Source organism: Parasteatoda tepidariorum, chromosome 11 (genome assembly GCF_982258835.1).
Source record: "Parasteatoda tepidariorum strain Cologne lab strain chromosome 11, Ptep-v5.0, whole genome shotgun sequence".
Lineage (NCBI taxonomy): Eukaryota > Metazoa > Arthropoda > Arachnida > Araneae > Theridiidae > Parasteatoda > Parasteatoda tepidariorum.
The window spans coordinates 58,871,938-58,897,359 of NC_141765.1; the positions used below are offsets into that span (position 1 = coordinate 58,871,938).

Consider the following 25,422-nt stretch of genomic DNA (forward strand, 5'->3'; position numbering starts at 1 on the left):
TCTATTTTCTATTATTTATTTTCTAACTAATGGTTTTGAATGACGTTAAATCACGTTTTTAGTTTCATAGAAATGGAATATATATAGAAGGTAAAAATAACTTTCGGAGGTCAAGACTTCAATAAAGTCTCTTGACTAAACAAATGGAATCTAGCATATATGACAATATATGACAGGCATATATATATATATTGTGGCATATATGACGATTTGTCATATTTTGAGGACCAAAATTGCTTCAAGGAAAAACACTTTTAAAACTGGAAGACTGATTTCACATTTTAATTCATAGTCTACGCTAATTACTATTAATTTTGCCTCTTAGTTCGTTGCATTACTTTTTTTTACTAACTCAAAGTTACTTTTTTTGTGTGACTCACAGAAAGATGGATTTTACAAACAATCCAGCTAATTGTTACAGTTGTATGAAATTTTATTTTAATTTATTTATTTATATTAACATGAAGGAAAACAATTGATCTTAGATAGTTTTAATTCTTTAGAAGTGCTTTTATAAGAATCTATAACATAATTATAAGAGAAAAAAGGAGTTTTAAAATTATGAAAGTAATATTTGAATGTGTGAAAAGCAGATGTTCAGTTTACTTAAAAGTGCCATAAACGGGGACAAATTATGTACGTGTGTGAGTTTTTTTATTTTTTTATTTCTATTTATAAGTGTGGGGAATATCCTGCTAAATGCGATATTTTTTAAAAGCCAGGAAAGGGGTAAGCTGGAAGTATTTATAAGTAAGTAGGTCACCACGAATAAAAAAAATATTCCAGCTGCTTTTGGCACTAAAGGGGTAAAAGTCTGATAAAGATCCGAACAGTCAGAATTAATCAGGTCATTCTAAAAAGAAAGTTAGATTTTTTTTTCGGAAAAGAAAAACAAATTGATAAAAACCAAGATGCTTATATTGTGCTATATTTTTGTCCTTTTATTATTTGGTTTTACAATTTCAGATCCAATTTCTAATAACTAAATTATACTTAAAAATTGCAATTTAATTTTTAGAAATATGAATTTAATGTTGATGAAAAACTTAGAGGCTTATATTGTGCTATATCTCTTTTAAACTTTATTATTCAGTATTTCTATTTGAGATCCGAGTAATTAACAGTTTAAGTTTAGTTGCTGCATATTATAATTTAAATTAACCTTAACATCTGATAAATCTGTTAAAGAACTGAACAATCAGTATTAATCATGTTGTGATAATTTTTATTTTACAATTTTAGATCCAAATAATTAACAATTACAATTTAATTCTGAAAAATTACTATTAAAATTACAATTTAAGATCCGAATAATTAGCATGTACAATTTAATTCTGAAAAATTACTATTAAAATTAAAATTTAAGATCCGAATAATTAGTATTTGCAATTTAATTATTACGAATTACAATTTAAGATCCAATAATTCTCATTAGGATGTGAATAGTTAGAATTAATCAGGTCTTCTTTAGAAAGTTCGATTTTATTTTATTTTTTCGAAAAAGAAAAATAGAAATGTTGTTGCGAGATTCAGATGTTAGACATTGTGCTCTCATTTGTCAATTTATTATTTAGTTTTACAATATTTTTCAAATGTCCTTTTTCCTCTAAGTTCGAAATTAAACTCGATTGAAGTCTATTGGGCACATATGATTCTTCAAAAGATAAAAAGAAGATGAAAATCTTTACACCATATAAACCTTAATTTTAATTATCGTAAAAATCTTGAAATCGACATCTTTGATGTTATTATAGGTTAAACATTAAAAAAGACACTTAAAAAGTGAAGCAAAAATGTTCTAAAAAGTTTGTGTTAATTAATTCTTTAATAAAATAAAGTTTTGCAATTATTTTTAGCGAGTAAACAAGGTGTACTTTTCTAAAGAGTTTTTAATTTAATTTTGAAATTTTAGACAACAAAATTTATTCTTATAATATTTATAAATCATGTAAGACATTTTCAGCAATTTATTTACTGTGCAAAATATATACAAAAATGTTTTAACAAAATTATAATTTTTTGTTTGGGGTCTGTAAAATTAATATTCAAATAAAAATTTTAATAATTCATAAAATTAATATTATTAATTGCTCTTACGAAATTATATGTTTTCAAAAACTGACATAAAAGAATTAATAGTCTTGCTCTTAAGACTTTATATTTTGTTAATTTTTAATCAGAAAAAAAAATATGAAAAAAATGGGAGCATTTTCTTAAATTTATATATTCAGGAGAAGGTTTAATTTCTTTAAAATATATTTTCTTAAAAAAATTACGGAAAAATCTATTTTTTATAATCTTGATAATTTAGCTCTTGATTCATGAGATAACAAGAGAAAATATGAAAAAATTTTAAACCTTAAAACCTTTAATTTTACTTATGTTATGAATCTCGAAATCGACTTTAAGAAATATTGAAACTATATTCTAATGAACTTTAATATTGTGTTAGTTTCAACTTTAATATAGATTTTCAATTATTTTTAATGTGTAAAGCTATAATTTCTAGCCAACTTTTATTTTAATTTTGAATTAGGAATCAAATAAAAATTATTATGACATGCCTAGTATTATAAGTCATATATATCATATTTTATTCTTTTATTCTGAAAATATGTATTAAAATGTTTTTACAAAACTATTATTTTTTGTCCTTGGTCAACAAAGCACGAAAGTAATATCACTAAGTTTTTTATGAAATAAACCCTTTCTTAAAAAAATTGACGCAACTAACAAAATCAATAGTTATGTTCCAGTCACTCTAAATTTTGTTAATTTTTATTCCGAAAAATTATCATTAAAAAAAAATGCGAGTATTTCATTTGCATGCAAAGGAGATTTTTTTTTGCTATATTCACTTCTCTATCTATTTTAAATCTATTTCTTCGACTGTCCATTTTTTTATTATATTCACTTCTCTATCTATCACAAATCTATTTATTTCTTCTCCTGTTACTATTTATTTCTTCTATGTCTGTTCTAAAAATGTCTATTTTACCATCTCCATTCTAAATATGCTTTGGTGTAGTAAAAACAAAAATAATAAATTCAATTTTTTTTAAATGTTTCTTTGTTTTGTTTGAAATAATTTTTTTATATTTTGCTCTAAAAATATTTCACTATTTAGAACCACAAAGTTTTCAATAAAATAATTTTGATTACGCTATTTTGACACGTAATGAAGAGATGCTGAAAAATTTAAAATTTCAAAATAATATTATTATTATATACTAATTTATTTGTTATATTTTTACAACTTCATTTAATTTTATGAAGGTCAGAATATTATTTCTAGTTTGATATTTAAAAATTAATGAATGAATTTAATTAAACCTTACATTAATTAAAACTGGTTTCAATGTATATATAATAATTTGTTGTTATGTATAGTGATATGAAAAAGTCTCTGGTCTTCATATTGTTAACAATTATTGTTAATTTGATTACAATGAAAAAATTATTTGTCTGTCGTTTACAATAACGCTGTTATTTGAATAGATGTATGTGGGTGATTCTCACGAAATATGACAATTCACTGTCTCTTGCTCCAAGATCTAATACTATAATACTAAAAGAACTTTTTTTTAAAAAAAAATAGTAAATGGCATTGCTGTTAGCATTTTAAAATGACTTTGCACTAGCATTGACTGTTTTGTATAGTTAAAAAAATTAATTGAACTTCAAAATGTCATTTTCCTGGTACGTCCCAAACAATGTTTCCAATAATAACTAGCTTCAAAACTTCCTATAAATTTTTCAATATCTAATTTTTTTAAATCTCAACCAGTGAAAGCATTTCTAGAATATTCGCAGGGGGTATTATTTGCAAAAACTTCGTTTGAAAAATTTTTTTCTGTCAATAATTTGTTTGTCCCAAGAAAATCTGTCATTTTCCTGGCTACTTTTATTTAGGGCTTTATAGCCAAAATAGATAGAGCCAGCAATCAATATCTTATGTTAATAGATAGATTAGATGCCCTCATATATGAACATGTCTTGTTGCATGAATAAAGAACCAATTTTCTTGTTCAAAATCTATTTCAAAAAATTTTTCAAGGTGAGTAGGTTTTTGAGTTGTCATTTTCCTGGCTTCATGAAATTATTAATACATAGATTTATCTGAGTTATTTTAAAAAATCCTGTTGTTTTCTGTAGAATATAAACGTCATAGGCCAAAATATTAAATTAAAGTAAAGTTATGTGCTATAAAATGGCGAATTTGTCATTATCCTGGCTGTCATTTTCCTGGCTTATGAATGCCAGAACATTGAAGTGTTACCAGAATTTTTTTTAACTGCTGATACTGTAAGGAGGGAAAGCAAATATTAACCTAATACCAAGTTTATGTATGACTGTAATATGCTTGAGTGTAATCAAAGTTATTTATTTATCTAATGATTGATCATTATGCACAATTTTATTCTGTACTTATCAGCAACAAAAAAAATTTTGATTCTTCCTACAGTGGATAAAAAGAATTAATTTAAGCAATTTATGGCCCATCTAACATAAAGGCTTAAGTTGAGTTACTTACTAATAACTTAAAATTACTGTTTTTTAAACTTCTAAGCTAATATGTCATTTTCCTGGCATTCAAGATTTGGTGAATTTCTATTTTATATTTTTTTTCGAGCAAATGTCAATAAACTACACTGCTGCCGGTAAGATATTAATAAGTGTAACTAAGGAAGTATACAAAAAAAATTAGATTATTTTGAAGACTTTAAATTTGGATAAATGTTTTGGTCCGAATTGTCATGTTTGGAAAGAATCACCCATATAAACGAAGATGTAGGTATGTATATATAATTCAATTGTAATGTAATTATAAACACGTGTAATTTTTAAGGTCACTTAATATTCTAAACTTCTGTTATATTTGAAAATTAACTTTATGTAATTATCCTGCTTTGATGAAAGGAAAATTATACGTCATACGTTACAAAAAAACTGCTGCCGGTAAGATATTAATAAGTGTAACTAAGGAAGTATACAAAAAAAATTAGATTATTTTGAAGACTTTAAATTTGGATAAATGTTTTGGTCCGAATTGTCATGTTTGGAAAGAATCACCCATATAAACGAAGATGTAGGTATGTATATATAATTCAATTGTAATGTAATTATAAACACGTGTAATTTTTAAGGTCACTTAATATTCTAAACTTCTGTTATATTTGAAAATTAACTTTATGTAATTATCCTGCTTTGATGAAAGGAAAATTATACGTCATACGTTACAAAAAAACGGAACCTCTGTATTTTTAAGTTGCCTATAGATTTATTTTGGTAATTATATGACCTCAGTCATGAAATATTAAATTTTAATAAAAAAGTTTTTATAATCCACCCTTATACTTAAGGAAAACACAAATTTATAATTCTCATACTCAAGCAAAAATTTTCAACCTGAAGTTCAGTTGAGGACATTACCCTTCGAAATCTTAAAGTATTTTGAACAGGTGCAGTAGGGGTCTTTCTTAATTTTTTTTTACCCTCTTAAGAAAAGGATTGAGAACAGTTAGTGCAAAGATCAGGTATACATGAGCGCATAAAAAAGTTTCCTTCCTTATTCCCACTTACTTGTCGAAGATTCTCAGCAATACGTTGAACTTTCAAACAGTATTTAAAATTTTTATTTAGAATTTAAAAAACTTATGAAGTATTTTTGAGAATAACAGGATAATATTGATTACGTGATTGAATGAAATGGTTCCAATTTTTTTTTGTATGTGCTACTGTTAAAACTAATGAATTGGTCATAGTTATTTAAAAATTTGCAAAATAAATAGTTATTACAAATGACTTGAATATTCGTTTAATGAATAAAAAAGTTTCTACTTATGTTTATAATAAGAAAAAAATTTCTTCTATTTTACTACCATATATATATATATATATATATATATATATATATATATATATATCTATATACGCTTGTGGAAAGAACTGGGGTTTGATCCCTTGTTGCGTGAAGTTCACTCAGCTTTGAATCAATGGGCTCTTGTCTGGGAAGTAAAAGTGGCCTGTGCGCAGTGCTGACCACATTGCCACAATCACGCCTTTGGTCACGAAATTGTGGAGTCTTAGCCTCCATAATTTCGTGTCCCTCAATTTCTCACGTCATCAATATTAAAATTGCATCTGAATTCATACTCGGAAATGCCGTCACATGCCACTACTGGCGCTTTGTTATTATTAGCCGTTTCTCCGTGTGCTACCTAGCAGTTCAAAACATGGAAAAAGCCCTAGCCAAGTCCGACATTTTTAGGTATTAGTGTCTATGCAATTTTAATCCTTAAGATTAAGATAAAAGTTTGTGGCAACATTTTTGCAATCCCCTGCTATATATAACATTTTTAAACTTGTACAATTTGGACAAAAAATAGACTAAAAATGTAATTTCAAAAAATTCTGTAGCTTTAGGAATAAAACTAATTTCAGATTGGAAACCCTTTTCCCATCCGAATAAAGCAGGATACGTATTTGTATAAATGCAGAAAAAATTTGTTTCCCCGTATAATACCCAGTTAATAAGATAAGATTTATAAAACTGCGTTGCTCTATACAGTCGTTTCTAAGCGTAAGCCTAATTAACAATCACTCTGCTGACCTGGATTTATCATATTAAATCTAACAAAAAGGAGTAAATATTTATTCTTCTATAGTATATAGTTTTATTTCTGAATTTTATTTCAATGCAGTGAGTAATACATTTAGTATTGAGCAAGTCATTTAAAGAGTGTTTGAGACGTGTATTTAAAATTCTCTTTAACTTAATAATGTTTTAAATAATTTTATTGTCTGTGTTTTACTGATGAGAAATATGTATAAAGAACATATTTAATTTAATTGCATCTTTTCTTATGGAGAATTTTGTCAAAAAGAATGTTAAAAAAAATATATCTGAGCAGGCACTGTAATCAGTTCTTGTGCCTTAGCCTGAGTCATCCAAACAACAGACTTGAACTTTTTAAAGATAATGATTTTCAAGAGATTGATCTGATCTTACAACATCATACGTAAAATACAAGCAAAAAAAAAACAGTATTTACCGAATTTAATTGAAAAAATTAAAAAATAAGCAATAAATAAATAAAACTTTGCAACTGCAGATATTTGTCAGGATAGGATATGAACTGATTTTTTTTCCTTCTGCTTAAATTTACAATCTAAATATACCAATATTAATTTATTAAATTTTACATTTTATACAAACTTATATTTTATAATATAAGTGATTAGTTTTATTTTCTCTACCAATGCAATCTGCCAGGAAATTATTCTTTTGGAAATCTTGAATTATTTTTCTCTGGTTCAGGCAAATGTGTAGAGAATATCTGTAATTTTGTAGCTGAACCAGAATATTTATTCTAAATTTTTTTTAATAGTTGTGCAATATTAGTTTAAGACAAAATTTTAAACTGTATTGATGCATTATAAAGGAATATAATGCTAGCGAATTTTAGGTTATCGACTTTTTTCTAGAATTTTTTTTTGAAATAGTTGTGCAATATTGATTTAAGACAAAATTTTAAACTGCATTGATACATTGTAAAAGAATATAATGCCAGTGAATTTTAGGTTAGAAACTTTTTTCTTGATAGAGAACTTTTCCTCTGACGAGTCGGATCATAGTATTAATTCAGCCAACAGATCTACCTGGCTCAGTAGATTCACTCAAATAAAGCATAACAGAATTTTTTTCACAAATTTAAAATCATTTTTGTTTATCCCACATTGTTAAATTATTGAAAAAAAAAACAACAAATTATTATAATAATTTGAATAATACTGTTCATAATAATACAAAAATGTTATCTTCAAGACCTCAAATGTCTGGTTGTAAACACAATTAAAATTAAGAATGAGTGGATGTAGAGAAATATATCTTTTGTGTAGTTATTAAGATGATGCTCTACTACAGGGGAAACCATAAGTAGCAACAAATTTACTTTGGCCTACGTAAGTAATTTAAAACGTAGCGCATAGAGTAAGAAGTCTCAGGGAAACTTAGAATAAACCATCTAAAATTCAAATGCTGAAAAAAATTTTCAAATTAAATAATTCAAGCAAATAATGGCATGGTTACTTAGGATTGCGTAGTGAAGACGTTAAGGTTTCCAACTGGGTTTTTCTAGCAATTACATAATTTAATTTCATTTTCTAAAGCAAACATTTATTTTTAGAAAATCTCCTCACGCCAACACACATAGCAAAAAAGCTTGATATAGAATTTTTGAAACTTGGTATGAAGATTTTGTATGATGTTAGCTGTATTTCTTACTAATTTAAATATGAACTTATATTTATCATACTTTAAGTTAAAATGTTAATAATTTTTGCTTTAAATAATCATTATCGATTTCTACCTTTAGTTATATTTCATTGGATTTTTGAAATTTTATAAAGATTTTAGTTCAAACACAAATAACCCTATTATTGGTCTAGAAAAAATTATTTTAATATTTATGCATTACAATTTGTTAAAAAGCTGTTAGCGTTACATAAAAAAATGTGTAGCTTTTATGCTCAAGTTCGCACTTATTTTGAAAACATATTTCATACATTTTTAAAGTTAACTTTGGACTTATAATATAAGTACCCGTGCGCTTACCAAAAATAAATTTTAAATTTTAATTAAGGCTGTTTTCAGAAAAACATTTATCGAACTTAGTAGGATACCTAAAACTACAATAAATTTGCTTGCTTTATGATATTTTTTTAAATATTTTATTCAGCATTTAAAACTTTATGGTTTACTCTAGATTTACCTGAATTTACTTTTCTATGAACTTTAAATTTTAAATTACCAATGGAGATGAAATGTTTCTTCTACTGTATAGAAGTTATACTAACCAAAATTCTAGTCACGTGAAAGAATATTAAGAAAATAAAAATGCTACTTAAAATCCATTAACACATGGGGTATATATATTACTCGACTTGAAACGTGGTAGGAATGTTAAGCTGAATTTCTGAATATAATAGCCAAACTTTCAGTTTTATTTTTATTTTTCCAAACGCTATAGTTGTAATATACTTCCGAAACCATATGTTCACTTCAGTTTATTGTATCATTTGAGTCAACGGCTTGATTTACTTGTTTTAAAGTAGTGATCGCTACTTCATTTTTAATCCAAGAAGAAGCAATTATCAGTGAATTTTAAACAACAACAAAAAGTAGTGTTGCTTTTAAATATTTGTGGTTAAGTATTCGAAACTTGTAATAAAAAAATTGGCTTAAAATCAATGCTTAAAATAAGAATATCGTAATAAAAATGAAAAAAAAACAAACAACTGTATTTCTATCAAGAAAATTTTTTTACTCTGTACAACAGTAATTTGAAATAATCTTATTCTACATTATAATGTTTCTGAACTGTTACAAATTTGAATTGGCTTGAAATATTCAATAACCAAATCTCTTTAACTCTATTTATCATGTTACATTAGTTTCCAAACGTATAATTACAACTCTTTTACATGAGTTAATAAATTGTTTGCATAAGAATTACAATGCAATTACTGTGCCATTGAAGTTATTATTTTAGCTCATTTAAGTTATAATACAAGAAAATATATTCTACATGAGAAAACTTGCATGTATTTCAACGCCCCGATTTTTGATTTCAAAATATAAAAAGATATTTTTTATTTAATATTTTCATGCACTAAACTTGCAAGAAAGTTTATGTTCAAATATTTTTATTCATCAGGTTCAAATATTTTTATTCATTGTATACAAAATAATTCTTGGGTGAATCATATGATTATGCTTTAAATTAAAAAATCTTTCAGTAGAAAACTAAATGTTTTTTAAGGAGCATTGGGAATTGCTGTGAATATATAAACTGTAGTTTACATAAAAAAAATTTATAGACGACTTTTCAAAATCAAGAAAATATATTTATTTCCTTCGAAAATGTCTGTTTTAATTTTTCTAATCAGTTATTATTAACAAATTTTGCTGTATTGCATTTCAAGCAAATTTTATATTTTGATATTTGCAACAAATTTTATGGTTTCATATTTTTAATAAATATTTATATTTAGAGATTAACTAATTTTATAAATTTATGTTTTATACTGTAAGTATGTTATGTTTAATGTATTTTATAGTAAGGTATTTTTAATAATTTTTATATTTTGAGATTTGAGATGAAATAATAAAAAAAAATAGATTAAATATTTTTAAAAAAACTTGAGCTGCAATGTGTTATTTCATTACTATTATTCTGATTCATCTACTTATAATATTTTCTGCGTATCACTAAGATTATATTTGTATTCATTATATGCGAGAAATTAAAATTTTCTTTTTGATGAAGAGCATCATCATGATTTAAGTTGAAGAAACTCTGGCTCGAAAATGTCTAGACTGCATATTCTGAGACTAAGGTAGTTTAGATTTGGGCAAACGGTATTTTTGTTGGGCTTATTATTCTTCCCAAAAAACCAAAGTGAATTTAATGTAGCATGCGAAGGGAGGTTTGGGTTAAAGTTTTCTGCTTCGCTTACTAATTGATTTTAAAAAGTGTGGTTCAATAATTCTCAAGCTAATCACTGATTCTAAATTAATAATTTTAAAGCAAGCTGCATACTAAAACTAAAAAAAATATACGTGGAAATATTAATTGAATCTAAATATTAGAATATTATAAATGTATACATTCTAAGAAGAGGATATATTGCTTAGACATAAACTGATCTTTGAACAAACTTAAACTAAATATTGTATAAACAAATTTGAATAATCATAATTTTCAAACACTTTTCGAGGGACTATTTCATTATGATCATCCATATGGTATAATTCATTTTAAAATAATGATTTTTTACTATATATATAAAAATAATTGTATTTTTCAATTTATAAGAAAAATTTTGGGAACAATTTTAAATTTTAAAATTATATTTATCTCTCTCTCTCTCTCTTTATATATATATATATATATATATATATATATATATATATATATATATATATATATATATATATATATATATATATATATATATATATATATATATATATATATATATATATATGTTAAAAAACTAAGTTTTAACAATTAAACTTTTCTGCACATTTCTGCAGGTTTCCTCCTCAAAGCTAGATACTTTTGGTATGCTTAGAAGATAATTTATCTATATTATGGATAATAACACCTTGAATGTTTATAGTCAATTATAATATTATAAATTGATAATTCTTTATGTGAAATACGAATTTCTAACGTGACTTTAGTACCACGCAATATCGAACCTGTTATATGTTTTACAATTAGCCTTATATTTTGTTCCTTGTTTTATTTATAAATAGACATGATCTATAATATCTGTGAACCTTTATATATTTTATAATATCTTAAAACTTTGCTAAAATATTTGCTCTAAAAACGACAAAGGCTTCAAATTGTATTTGTTCTTTTTTATCTTAAAGCTTTTACAAGCTAATTAAAATATTTTATTTTGCATTTTTTAGCAAAGATCCTTGTTATAAGTAAATACCAACTGAAAGGTTAACTATGCCTATACTATGTCTATTTTTTATGTATATATTTAAAGAAAATATATTTCTTATATGTGTGAAAAAAATTTCAATACGATTTAGGTCTGATGTAAGAAAAAGGGTTGTTTTTTAATAAACATTTAACCCATAAAATAGTACATGTTTAAAGAGGATAATAACTATTGGCAAAATTTGTATGGAAAAAAAAAACATATATATATATTTATTTTTTTGGATTTTCTAAAAATTATCCTCTATATTTCCAGGAAAACTCTTTACTCTATTTTCAGTGTTTAAGGTGAATCGAAGCAGGAAATAAAACTCACACTTTCACGTGTCAATCCTTTCCCACGTATTTCGTAAGGGTCTCGACAAGAGAAAAGTGTCTTCCGGGGTTAGGGATCACTTCCGGAAGAGAATGTCGAAATTTAGTTACACATGTGACCACCAGGGGAAAGCATAAAACACTACTGCATGCAGGCAATTTCATCCCTACCCTCCCTCCGGAAGCTGAGGATCAATGCGGAAGTCCTGGATGAGGGCGGAGTCAGATTCAGGGGTGGACCAGTGCATGCAAATAACTGGGCGTCGTTTTATTCTGATGTGAGTAACGCTGCTTCTTCTATGCTGGGGTTAAAAAATGTCTATCAGGAAATATGGCTCTGGGAAGGGGAAGAAAAGCAATTTAGAAGCTCATTATGCATGTTTGAGAGAAAAGCCCTGAATTTTTAAGGGATGCTTTCTTTTACTCTGGATGAATATACCCACCCTCACCTTTTCCTCTGCTTTTACAAAGTATCGATCGCGGGCATACAGTTGAGGAAGATGTGGTTTTCCTCGCATACCAACACTTTGCGGGGAGATATACTTAGTTTGTTACTGGAAGGCGTGGACCATTTTTTTAGAACTCGCACATAATAGCAGTATTTAGAACTATTAATGATATGAAAGTTGCTCGTAAAGCTCAACTAATCCCTTTCGTCTTATAAGATATCGGATGATGGAAAGGGATAGTTTAACTAGGCCAACGAAGATTGTGGTTTCGCGTTGCTCGACTAATTTCGGCTCGAGTATTTATTTTAACAATATCAAGTTAAACATATTTTCTTAATGAATCTTTTTTCAAAGAAGAGTAGTTAAGACATTTTCGTAATGTGAGTTAGATATTATTTCAAGAAGTAATGTTTATAATTGCTGGTGTGATACGCAATTACAGAAAGTTTCTTAAAGTAGTTTTCAGTGGGATGTGTTAAGGTAATAACCCAGCAATTTATAAACACAAAGGAAAAAAATGGTCGGGAAGTTGGCTCAGTAAGACATGAAATAATAGTGTTTTGTAAACATATTTTTACTTTAAAATATTTTTTAATTCTTATTAGAGAAATAGGCTGTTTAAGTCAGATGTTGCAAAAAAGAAGAAATCAAAATATCAAAATAAAATCTATAGCTAGGGAAAGTATATTTCATTTAGTCTGATTAATGTAGCGGTTTTGCGGAGTTCCATTAATTTCGTAGCAAATATTTATTTCATAGAATCGATATAAAAGTATTTTTTTCTAACTCCATTTAAAAACTAAGAGGAATTAAATCATTTTTTTAATTTTCTTAGAAAAAATGCTCATGATTGTAAATTCGATACATAGTTAGTGAATGTTACTTTGCTTTGATTGAATTTAAGCAAAGCCTGAAGTACACCATGTCGAATTTGTGTATGATAATATTTATTAAGTGCTAAAATAGAACGGTTTTGTTTGAATGTTTCATGTCAATATGTTTTAAATTTCAGCAATGACGAGTGCTTTTGGTAGTTTAAAACAAAATGAATTTTCTTTTATTTATATTATTTTTATTTTATTTTATATAAATGCTTTGTAAGGCTTTTGGAATACGTTTCAGCAGATATCTGAATTCTATTTCATTTAAAATGGGGTAATTTCCTTTATTTCTTGAAACAGATAAGAATAATTTAATTCACAATTCAGTCGAGTGCTCAAATATTTTCTTATAGCTCTTAACGTGGTTTCCATTTATTTTGGGTAGATTTTATTATTTTAATTTATGTGAGAAACATTAGTAAAGTAATAGCTAAAACTAGAAATTGAAGTGAAACATAATTCTTAAAAATTTACCGGGCAAAATATTTAACTACCTATCCTTCCCATTTATTATTTATCAAACTTCTTGTGGATTATTAACTTATATAAAACATTTAATGTCAATAATGATAAACTTGACATTTATTTAATGCTTGGTACTGATATTTATATAATATTTTCTTTAATATTTTTTAATCAGAGTTGAAGTTCTTTTTAAATTATTACGTTGGAATCATTACATAATGATATGAACAGCACTAAAATGATATAAAACACATAAATTCTCTTCCCAAGTTTCAAAAATTGAAATTAATTGTAATTAATTGGAATATTTTTGAGCAAAAAAAATGAATTAACCTAATTCTTGCTTAGCATATACATTTGCCACGCTCATTTCATGATTTAAATTCATTATAAATTTCATTTGGTATCTTTCAGACAATACAGAAAAAAATAAAGGAAGAAGCAAATAAATTTAAAATAAACGATTTATGCTGAATCGGCTGTCTCATTTTCGGGATTTAAATTTAATAGATTTTGTTCAAATCTTCTAGAAGATACAAAAGAAAAATATTCAAAATTCTGTAGAATCCAGGAATCGTCTACCAATTCTTCAGGATGCACTTTTTATCGAAATTATTGGGAATCTTTCAGAGCATCTGGTTCAAAAACCACGCTCTGTTCTAGAATAATTGAACCAAAGTAAAGAATATTTATCCAGATTTTATTAAATAGAATTAAAAGTTATTTAAGAAAAATTAAGGTGATGAAAAGTAATTAAATTGCTTTGTATTCCTGACTTAATATAAAAATATTCAAAATTAGTACTTTTGTAACAGTATAGAAATTGAAATAAATAATAATAATTTCAAATGCCAAGATCAAGTCAAAATCAATTTTCAAACTTGTTGAATAAATAGTTCATAGAAACTTGTACATATACATTTGCCACGCTCATTTCGTGATTTAAATTCATTATAAATTTCATTTGGTATCTTTCAGACAATACAGAAAAAAATAAAGGAAGAAGCAAATAAATTTAAAATAAACGATTTATGCTGAATCGGCTGTCCCATTTTCGGGATTTAAATTTAATAGATTTTGTTCAAATCTTCTAGAAGATACCAAAAAAATATTCCAAATTCTGTAGAATCCAGGAATCGTCTACCAATTTTTCAGGATGCACATTTTATCGAAATTATTGGGAATCTCTACCTTTTACTACTTTTAACGAAATTATTGGGAAAAAGCCAAAATTTGCAGAAAACTAGTTTTTATTTGAGTCTATTATAACTCATTATCGTAATACTCATGTAAATTTTATTCTTAACATGAATCATAACAAAATGCAATATAAAATTCGCAACGAAATGTTTACCAAGAATATTCGATCTAAATTTATACATACACATAAATAATTTAGAGTAACGAATACTATATGGATATTGATAAGTAGTTTCTTCACTGCAACTACATTTGAAATTAAATTTTGAGTTTTAATATTTTTTCACTACTTTGATAAATTAACATTCTTAATTAAACATATATTATCTTTTACAATGCTTTAGATACGTAATTTGATATCAAATAGTACTTAAGAGTTTTAATGTAAACTAAACTATATTATACGTGAAAAAATGTTTTTACGAAACTAATTTTGTAAGGTTCACGTAAGCTATTGCTTTACTTGCTGCATATCTAAAAATGTATAACACTTGTTTTTCTCTCAGGATTTGTTTTTATCTTGATTTAAAAATTGAAACCATAGTAAACTTTAATGGCAATTCCTTTATAATAACGTTTTGAATAATTTTTCTGGTGAGTCGGGATATTTGACAATATTTTGTGAGTTTTTTTTTTGATTTAAGAAAAAGTACAGGATAAATTTATAGAATTTTCTATTTTATAATACAAATGGTAAAGCATTTTTAATATTTACATTTATAAAACACATAAAACTTTATATTTTATAATAATTGAAACTGGTTCAAAAACCACGTTCTGTCCTAGAATATTTGAACCAAAGTAAGGAATATTTATCCAGATTTTATTAAATAGAATTAAACGTTAATTCAGAAAAATTAAAGTGATGAAAATAAATTAAATTGCTTTGTATTCCTGATTTAACATAAAAGTATTCAAAATTGGTACTTTTGTAATAGTATAAAAATTGAAATAAATAATAGTAATTTCAAATGCCAAGATCAAGTCAAAATCAATTTTCAAACTTGTTGAATAAATAATCCACAGAAACTTGTAAGAGAATTCTCTATTATTGCCTGAAGTTCAATATTATGCTTGCGAATGGTTTCTGCTTCAAATTATGTCAAGCTAAAATGACTTATTTTGAAAATTATTTAAAAGATGTGATAATTAACTAATCTTTATTTTCCTCTAAAATCCGCTGTTTTCATATCAGATCAAATTTTATTTTATTTCTTTTTTATTTTCTTCGTGCACTCAAGCTCGAAATCAAAACTTTCTTTGGAGGTATTTTAATAATTTGCACGGTAACATATTATATGGCTCATGTCACAGTAATGAAGTTATTAAAATTCACACAATATTGTGGTTCAATGTGCTCAATAGATACTTTGCATTGTAAGAAAATAAATCATATTGATCGAAAAGTTCTTGTTATTCTAAATTAAATGGATCATAAATGGATCTAAAATTAAATGGGTCATATCTACTACACAGTTTAACATCCCAATAACCTATGTTCTTAGCCTGTTTTATATTTTAGAAATTAAAAGGAAAAAAATTAACATTTTTTGGCAACATTTTTTTACTGCAAGTAAAGACCAGCTTTCTTAAAACGAATAACAAAATTTTTTATTCGTCTCAATTATTCAACCCTGCATCAAAAATTAATTAGCATAATTACGATTTCCATAAAAAAAGTATGCCATGAATATTAAAAAAAATCTTCCGAGATTAAGTTATTAGTAAAAAATTGAAACTTCATTAATTTCTGAATTTAATTTAGTATATATCCTTTAATTTTTATTGAATTCATGAAAATATAGAAAGGCATTATCATATTGTTTTTAAAATTATGTAATTATTTTCCTTAACATATAATTTACTCAGAAAAGTTATTTTTATTTTTTAAAGATTTCACGCTTCTTAAAAATTACCTGAAACATTGTCGGGAAATTTGATTAACATTAAATTGAAAAATCAGAAAAATGTATGCTTGTAAATATTATTCCACTATAACATGGTTCAACCAATGGTTCACTTTCCAACCATGTTTTCAGTTTAACAGCTAAATGTATTTTCTGTTTAATTGAGGTTGTAACAAAGTTACATTATAATATGGTTTTACGTTGAGGATATTTTTCTAAAAGTGAAACATAGTTTTTTTTTCTTTGAAATTTGTTTAATTATTATGTATGTATAGTCTGGAATAATTATACAGTAATAAGAGAAACTACCCTAGGAATCAAAATGCATTAATGTAATATTTCGTTCTACACCTGTTGTAAAACACATTTCTATAACATTATGCCTTCAAGAAATATTTTTTTTGTAACCTTGTATATTTAATGCACTCAAATAAATACTACCTTAATTGTATAACAGTTTCTTAGTGTTTTGATTTCATTATACACGTTTGAGACAATAAAGAACTGGTTATTGTCTGGGAAAATATCATAAAACGCTAAAAACAAAAAAACAAAAAAAAAAAAACAAAATTTGTTGAAAGAAGCATGTTATTTGAATATGAAAAGAATTAAAAAGGAACCCTGACTTTCTAAAATGGTAATACTTTTCTTTTGTATTTAATTTTCAAATTACAGCTGAAAATTCTTAACAAGATTTTTTCGCCAGTTATCTTAAACTTTCGAAAAGAAAAAAAATTAAGACGTGTAAGCCAGAAAGCATAATTAACTGAGAAGTTTTATTTCTTTGTCTGCCATCCGGTGAAACTGATATAATAAAAAAAACCGTCTATTGCTACATTGTTTAGTCTGTTAAAACAGGAAGTAACCTTTTTGGTTTTGCTGTCTGCGACGTGGCAGCAGTCTCATTAGTTAACGCTATTTTTCAAGTTATATGTGAGTGACCAGTGTGGGGAAATGGCTCATTTTACAACCAGAACGGTTGTAAAAGATAAAAACTGCTGGGGTTATCAAAACATCGCACACCTGTCCTTTAGTAATTATTCCATGGAAACTGAGAGATCCAAAGCGTGAATAATTATCTAGTTAAAAACAGAAAAATAATCGTGACTGTCAAACTACTGGTAAACATTTCTGGAAATTCAATGCTCGAATTATTTTTAAGTAATATAAAATTTGAAATATTGAAATAGAACGCTGTAGCTGCTTTTAAATTGTAAGCAATAATTCTTTATTTATATAGGTGTTTTGAGGCATGTCATAAATTTGAATTTTACTTTCATGCAAATTTTAATTTGAACACAGTGACATTTGCTGAACTGTGTGCATTTTAATGGAAGATAGCTTGAATATTTAAAAAAAATCCAGTGCCCAATTCCAGGCGTTTTCAATTCGCTTCAATAATAATTTACTAATTTTCAACGAATATCAGTTTTTGGTGGAATTGGTAATACAATTTGAAATCCGTATCTTATTTTATTACAGATCATCTAGCCTTTGGAGTACTTACATTAAAAATAAATGCAAATCTTTAAATTTATTGAAATGAAATAAATTATTTAAATTTTTAATTAATGAGGTTGAAAAAATTATAAACTGGCATTTTTTTATCATGAAAATTTAAAAGTAAAATGATTGTTAAATTGACGTATGGTTTAAGTAAACAATATGTTCTATTTTAAAAATGTTAGCACTAGTTTCTTTATACATTGCGTTAAAACATTTTCAGAAAGCAAAATACTGCTTTAAAAATAAGTTTAGTATAATTAATTGAAACGATATTTAATACTTCTAAATTCAGTATGTAATGAGGAAAAAAGTAATTTTAATAGTATTTTCCTTTGATTTTGTCTTTGTTTTTTATTACGATCGAGAATAAAATTTACAAACTTAAGGAACTTTATTTATTTAAGGATCAATTGAAAAATTTCCTTGACATTTCAAAACATGATTGGTGATTATTGGGACAGAAAAAGAAAATGATCAAACTGCCCAAAGAGACCTGATCGAAAATTTTACAAAATTTGCTTCTTATGTATATGATTCTTAGCCAAAAAAATTTAGACTCATCTACAATCTTAATCGATTGTATAATATATTATCATTGACTCATGTTATCAAACGTGGTATAACAGTCAGAGATTTAGAGGCTTGGGCATTTTTTTCTTTAATTCAATATTATGCCTTTCAATTTTGATCTATTAAAATTTTTGACAGTGATCACAAAATAGTCACAAATTTATTATTTTTTTTTTTTTTGCGAAATTACAAAAACATCCAATTTTAAGAAAACTCGAAATTGAAAACCTTATACAATACCAAGCATATATATTTTATTTCTAAAAAAATGTAAAGAAAAAGAAATTCATTTTGTTATTTTGTGACGGATTAAAGAATAATTTAAATTACTAATTTTATATAAGAATGAATGTTATGAAAATTATGAACAAGAAATATATTTTTTAAAAAGAATTGAATCAAGCCGAGGTGTCTTTATGGGAAAGTGGAATTGAATTAGTATATTCTGTACCCGGTTTTCGAGAAACAGAATACAAACTATCAGACGCTCTATAAGAATCTATGTAAATTCTTAATTATTAGGTGATACTAAACTTTTGTTTTACGCGATTGAAATCAATTTGCACTTGTTTACGTTCGTGTATCAATTGGTTAGCATTGTAATGCACGTTAAAAACAAATACAAATAGTAAGTATATAAAAAATTTACTGATTAAAAACCCATTACATGTATGTTTAAATATAAAAGTATTGCATATAAACTCGTGCGAAACATGCAATTATTAAAAAAAATACAGTGCGCCTAATAATTTGGTGTAGTTATTATAATATACTAATATAATGCCTGATGTAATAAATATTCTAGATTTATATAATATATCGTCTGATTTACACAATCATCGAATTTATATTATATATCGTCTAATTTAACTATTTGATACACGAACGTAAACAAGTGCAAACCGGTTTTAGTCGCGTTAAAACAGTAAAACTGTATAATATCACCTGATAATTAATATTTTACATAGAATTTAATAGTGCGTCTAATAATTTGGCCAGGGACTGTATATATACATATAATAAAAAACGTTTAGCTTCCACTAAGTTATGAAATGAAATATACAATCATCAAATTAAATTAGGATACATTTTACTGGAAATAGATTTGAAATACTACACTTTAAATAAAAAAAGATTTTTTTCCAGTAATATATCATTATATTCTATTTTAATAATAAAATAATGTTTTAAATATTTAAAATGTTAGAAAATAAAAATGATCTATTTCAATTTTACAGATTTATTCTAAGCAACTTTCTGCCAGCTATGTTTTAAATCTTCGTATGGTAAGTTGTTGATTTTTCTTTCTATCTTAAATGCTAAAACTGTTAAAATTGCTTTAGCTATCCCTATACTTAAATGCAAAAATGTTACTCTTTTTGTTCAAAAAGTATTGTTGAATACTTTTATAAACTAATAATGAAAGAGATACTAAATCGAATTATGCATTTTATCAAAATACATATTTCTTCAATCCTATAGGGGCGGCTGATTAAACAAAGAACTTATAATTTTGCTCAGCATACAATTTAAAGAAATATTCATTATTTTAAAGAATATTTATCAAAACTTTAGTAAATGTAATTACAGAAAAATTAGTCTTTAGTATGCTCTCCATATTACGCAAAAGCCTTAAACATTTAAGTTTTTTTAATTCTCTGTTGCCGTAGTAGCGGACATGAAATCACTTGTAGAGAGTTGACTCGAAGAAAGGAGTTACTCTTCTATAGAGAAAACTTGTTAAGCGTTTGCCGTTAAAGCAGGCGTATAAGTCGAGGGCATTACTTTCATTTCATTTACGGTAAGCAATTTCATGGAATAAGTCTAATGCGGCTCATGAAATCTTTTCCTAACGACTTGGGGATCGTTCTTCTCTTAAGAAGCAGTTTGCACCTAAGCGAATCCGTTGGACCGAAGATAGAATGCGTCGTTTAAATAGGCTTCCCTATACAGCATTTACCTACTGTCCAACTAGTCGTTAGTCTTCTCCTTTTCAGTTTCTTTTCGATTTAACGCCTACATGTAAGGCAACTTCACGATAGTTCTACTTTAATAAATATTTATTTGACAAGATACCTAAAGATTGATATGTTACGATTTATATGGGACAGAGGAGTGGAATATTATTTTGAGTAATTTTTAATGGTTGTTGCTTTGATGGCTCAGTGGTTAAGGCACTGACTGTCATCTCAAAGGACTGGAGTTCGATGGCCAATATCGGCCATAAGTTTAATCAGCTTTAGGTACCAGTTTGCTTGGGAAGTAAAGGCTGCCTGTGCGCAATGCAGACCACATGAACAATCATGTCATTGGTTATGAAATTGTGGAGCTTTAACCATCATGACCCTCTGGCCCACGATATGCTGTTGCGAAACTGTTTTACTTTACTGTGTTGCTTACATTAAGCTTTATGTTTTCCTCACCCCTGAAACATACATTTAATATTTGCATTATGAGCCACATTGCAAACTGAATAAAGAAAGTCTGATTATTTAAACTATCAAATAGCAGCCAAGAGTTATAATTGGCAAAATGAAATTTGCAAGAAATGATTTTGCGGGGTTTTAGTTCCATAAAGTGGAGGATTTTATAGTTATTTTTAGAGGTTTTATGAGAGCAGTTTTAATTAAGGTTGTAAGGTAAGGCTATTCGTTGACCAAAATAGGTAGTTGTTTTTAAAAATTTAATGATTATAATTAAAATAAAAAGCGAAATTAATAGCATTTATTGCAAATGGAATTGATTGGTTTAAGCTTCATTAAATTGTTCGAAAACTATTTTTTTTTAAATCCATGGCTTTTTGTCCATGGTTTAAATCCACGAGCATAAGCAAATCCGTTTGGCCAATGTAAGTTCTTTCATGCAGATATCATCTTCTGTGCGACTATTGTTTATCTCTTCTACTTTTGCGTTTCTTTTCAATTTAAAACCTACATCTAAATTTCATTAAATGAATGCTTATTACAAAGACATCACATTAAAGCCGCTATAGACATTACATTAAAGCTGATATATCAAATCATTTTTCCTTTTAATTACTTTGTGTTTTCACATTCAGGCTTTCACTTCTAATTCTTAATTAAAAATAAAAATAATTTGGAAATGAAGAAATAAATTGAAAAAATACAGATCCGCTATTTGAAATAAATTTTTTACATATCAAACTAATGGTTAGTTTTCCTCAAATTTTTGCTGATTTTATGCCTATTACGGCTGTTTTAAATAGTTTATTAATCGAATCAATGGTATATGTTTATTAATACGAATAATGTAATTAATATACTATAGAAAATGAGAAAAAATAAGTTATAAACAAATCAAGGATGTTGATATAAAAGTGAATTAACTGTTTTGCCAATTTTAAAACAGTAAATGTTGGTTTAAAATAACTATTTTGAGATTACAATGTTTCATGTCACTCAGATGCATGTTTCATGTCACTCAGATGCATGTTTCATGTCACTCAGAGTAAGTAAAATAAAACATGCCATTCTTATTCTCAAGATTTTAATTAATTAAACAAATGCCTAAATTTTTAAAGTATTTTTCTGCAGTTTTTGTTTGAATTATTTTAAAAGTACAATAAACAAAAAAAAATTTTATTGCTCCTTTAGTGAAATTGTTTTTATGAAAAAATGTTAAGGTTGCAATTATGATGTTGAAAGTTCTTCGATGTACGGAATGATTTCTACCAAATAGTTTAAGTTTATTTACTTCAATAACAATAATTTTTTCCATAATTTTTAATACACTATCATTCATTAAAAGTATAAAATGTACAGCAAACAAAACAGAAGAAAAAGGTAAAATTTTTAAAAGAAATAATAATTTTTATAAATTTCTTCCCAGATGTTCTCATCCACTTGAGTGATACAAAAACACCATTTGTTTATAAATAATAAGCATACTTAATAAAAAAAAATTTAATTAAAACAAAGCATTAATAACTTTTTGTTATTTTTTTAATGCTGCTCTTTTAAACTGCGGGATTTTCCCTAGCTCTAATGAAGCAACTTAGAGCAATATAAATGAAAAAAACCTCGATTATATAACAAGAATATTGTATACTCTACATTTGTAACTTTCTGTATTGATTTGCTATAATAAATTGTCTGGATACATTTTTAACTTGCAATAATGATTGTAAGTTAATGACTAAACATAATTGGAATAAATTGGTATTTAAATTTAAATATGTTTGGAGAAATATCAAAGAATTGTTTATGTATTTCTTAATCCCGCCTTAAAGAAGAATTTAAGGAAAATTTATAGAAGTTGTTTAAGTACTTTTAAATGAATAACGGTCGCAGTTAAAATTAAAGAAATCAATATTTTGAAAAAGAAATTTTCTGGCCAAGTTAATGAGTTTTGGAATTAAATGAGTAACTAAATACTGCATTTTAATAAAAACTACTTTAAATATGCTGGAATTAAATACCTCCAATTAAGATATTTCCTAGACTCGTATCATAATTAGAGTTTCGCAGAACGTGAGCTAAGAAACTGCTATATGACCTGAGGGATGATATGTAGTTTTATGAAAAATTACTTGAAATATTTAATGTAATATTTACTACTCTTTATCATGAGTCAAATGAAAATAACTGATAACGTCTTTACACATAATTACTTTTAAACTAAAAAAACAATGTTGAATGTCCCCATAAATACTTGATTTAAGCAAGATTTGTTAACCTTATTATTAACCACGAAATAATTTATATTTCCTATAGTACAATTAAAATTTAAGTTATAATTTCATGTACTATTTTTATTTCATATACTTTGGTGTTAGTCTGTTGCAAAATTCTAAATAAAAATAAAATACTTGGTCACTCTAGCTTTTAGTATGATATTGTTAATGTTTATTATGTGTATGTTGTTTCCTGTCTTCAAATGAAGTTAGTTTCATTAAAAAAAATGCCTGGATGGATTATTTTATTACATTTAAACATAGTTTTAAGCAAAAGAATTAATATCATTCTATTGCCAAACTTGCCATTTAAAGAAATACTTTTGAAAAATCAGAAAAATTAAAAAAATTAATTAGATTATTAAGAGAATAGCTTCATCAAAATGCTCGATTAGTAATAGGAACTTTTCGTATGCCTTACTTTTTTTGTTGTTTCTCAATTTTGCAGATCATAAAAGATTTTTAAAATTGTAAAACTAATGATTATAACTGCTGAAAATAAATAAAGTGTAATAATAACCCCCAAAGTATCAACTTCGATTTACCTTTATAGTTGCAAATTTTTGAAATAATTTGGAATAAAGTTATAATCTTTAACTATATTGAAAGAATTAATTAGTTAAAAAGCTTAAATTAGGGTATGGAAAAAAATATAAATAACATTAAGAGTTTTTAACTAGAATGATTTTATTTTAATATCCATGTACGCCATTTGAAACAGTAAAAAATGAAAATTGTATAATCCACTGTGTATGAATATTTCCTTAAGTTTTTTTTTTTAATACATACGCCATTTTATCTTTCTTCTTCTTTCAAATCCCCATTTCTAGCCTAGCTAGACAAGGTCCATGAGATTGTTCACCTTCAAAAAGTCTAAAACAAGTATACGCCATTTTATAAATAATTTTGAAGCCAAAATACTTTATCATCGAAAAAAATCCACGTCAATATATTATTTATCATTGGACAAGTGCAGATTTTGGAATTATTTCCACAAAAAGTTAAAAATCTGTAAAAATGCTTTGAAAATCAAACAGAAAATTAATTTACTGTCACTAGAATGCGATAGATTTTTTTTCTTCAAATGTTTAACTTTCGAATATCTATGCTAATAAACATTGTTGCTTTTTATAATCTTCATTAAAACAGCTTATTCAAGAGCACATATAAAAGACATAAATCATAGCTACTCCGAAAATTAAAAATAACACTTCAAAATATAAAATTCAAAGGCATATTCTTCCTTGAACGAAACATAATTAGCTCGGTTGACATTCTCAAACTTATAAATACAGATTCTTTCATAAATTGATGGGTTCAATTTTTCAAAAATGTATTCATTTAAGATTGGGAATTTCTTTCTTTTTTACCCTTCTATACATATAAAGTGCATGTGGGCCAACATATCACTATTGTTGTTCCCAAATAGAATTCTTTAAAATTAAAGAGTCCGGTATAGAGTTTTAAAAGAATCAAAAGAAAATCGAAGGAAGAATGTTCTTCTAAAGAGGAGGATAAATTATCCCTGTCAAACATTACATTAAGGGTTTAAACTTCACAAAGTTACAAGTGTTTCATGTCACTCATTTCACCTAGTCTTTTCAAATGTGTTCTCTCAAGGGCGGTTTCAAGATTAGAAGAGAAAATTGGATTTGTCACTCAATTTACAAATGAGACTATAAAATTGTATGACTGCCTCTAAAAAACATGTTTTATGTTTTAATGGCTTGGTGGAAAAATAAAAAAGGAGACAAAGACAATGCTTTCTTTAATAAGAAATACTCAGTGAAGAAAAATAACAAAAAATTAAAAAAAATCAGTGAAATAAATTAAAATTATTTAAATGGAGATTTAGGAGTTTTCGTTAAGATTAATATATATTGAATTATGCTGATAAATTTGCATATAAAT

At 26.0% G+C, this 25,422-nt stretch overlaps 1 protein-coding gene and 1 long non-coding RNA gene across 10 annotated transcripts in view; one reads left to right on the forward strand and one right to left on the reverse strand.

The window, feature by feature from the left end:
- Positions 1-25,422, reverse strand: part of LOC107450919 (uncharacterized) — a 653,937-nt gene that overhangs the window by 526,800 nt on the left and 101,715 nt on the right. The window lies entirely within an intron of this gene.
- Positions 1-25,422, forward strand: part of LOC139427123 (uncharacterized) — a 78,173-nt gene that overhangs the window by 45,809 nt on the left and 6,942 nt on the right. Inside the window, exon 2 of the long non-coding RNA XR_011638271.2 lies at positions 20,057-20,104. This is a non-coding gene — a long non-coding RNA (uncharacterized LOC139427123). The remainder of the gene's footprint in view (positions 1-20,056; positions 20,105-25,422) is intronic.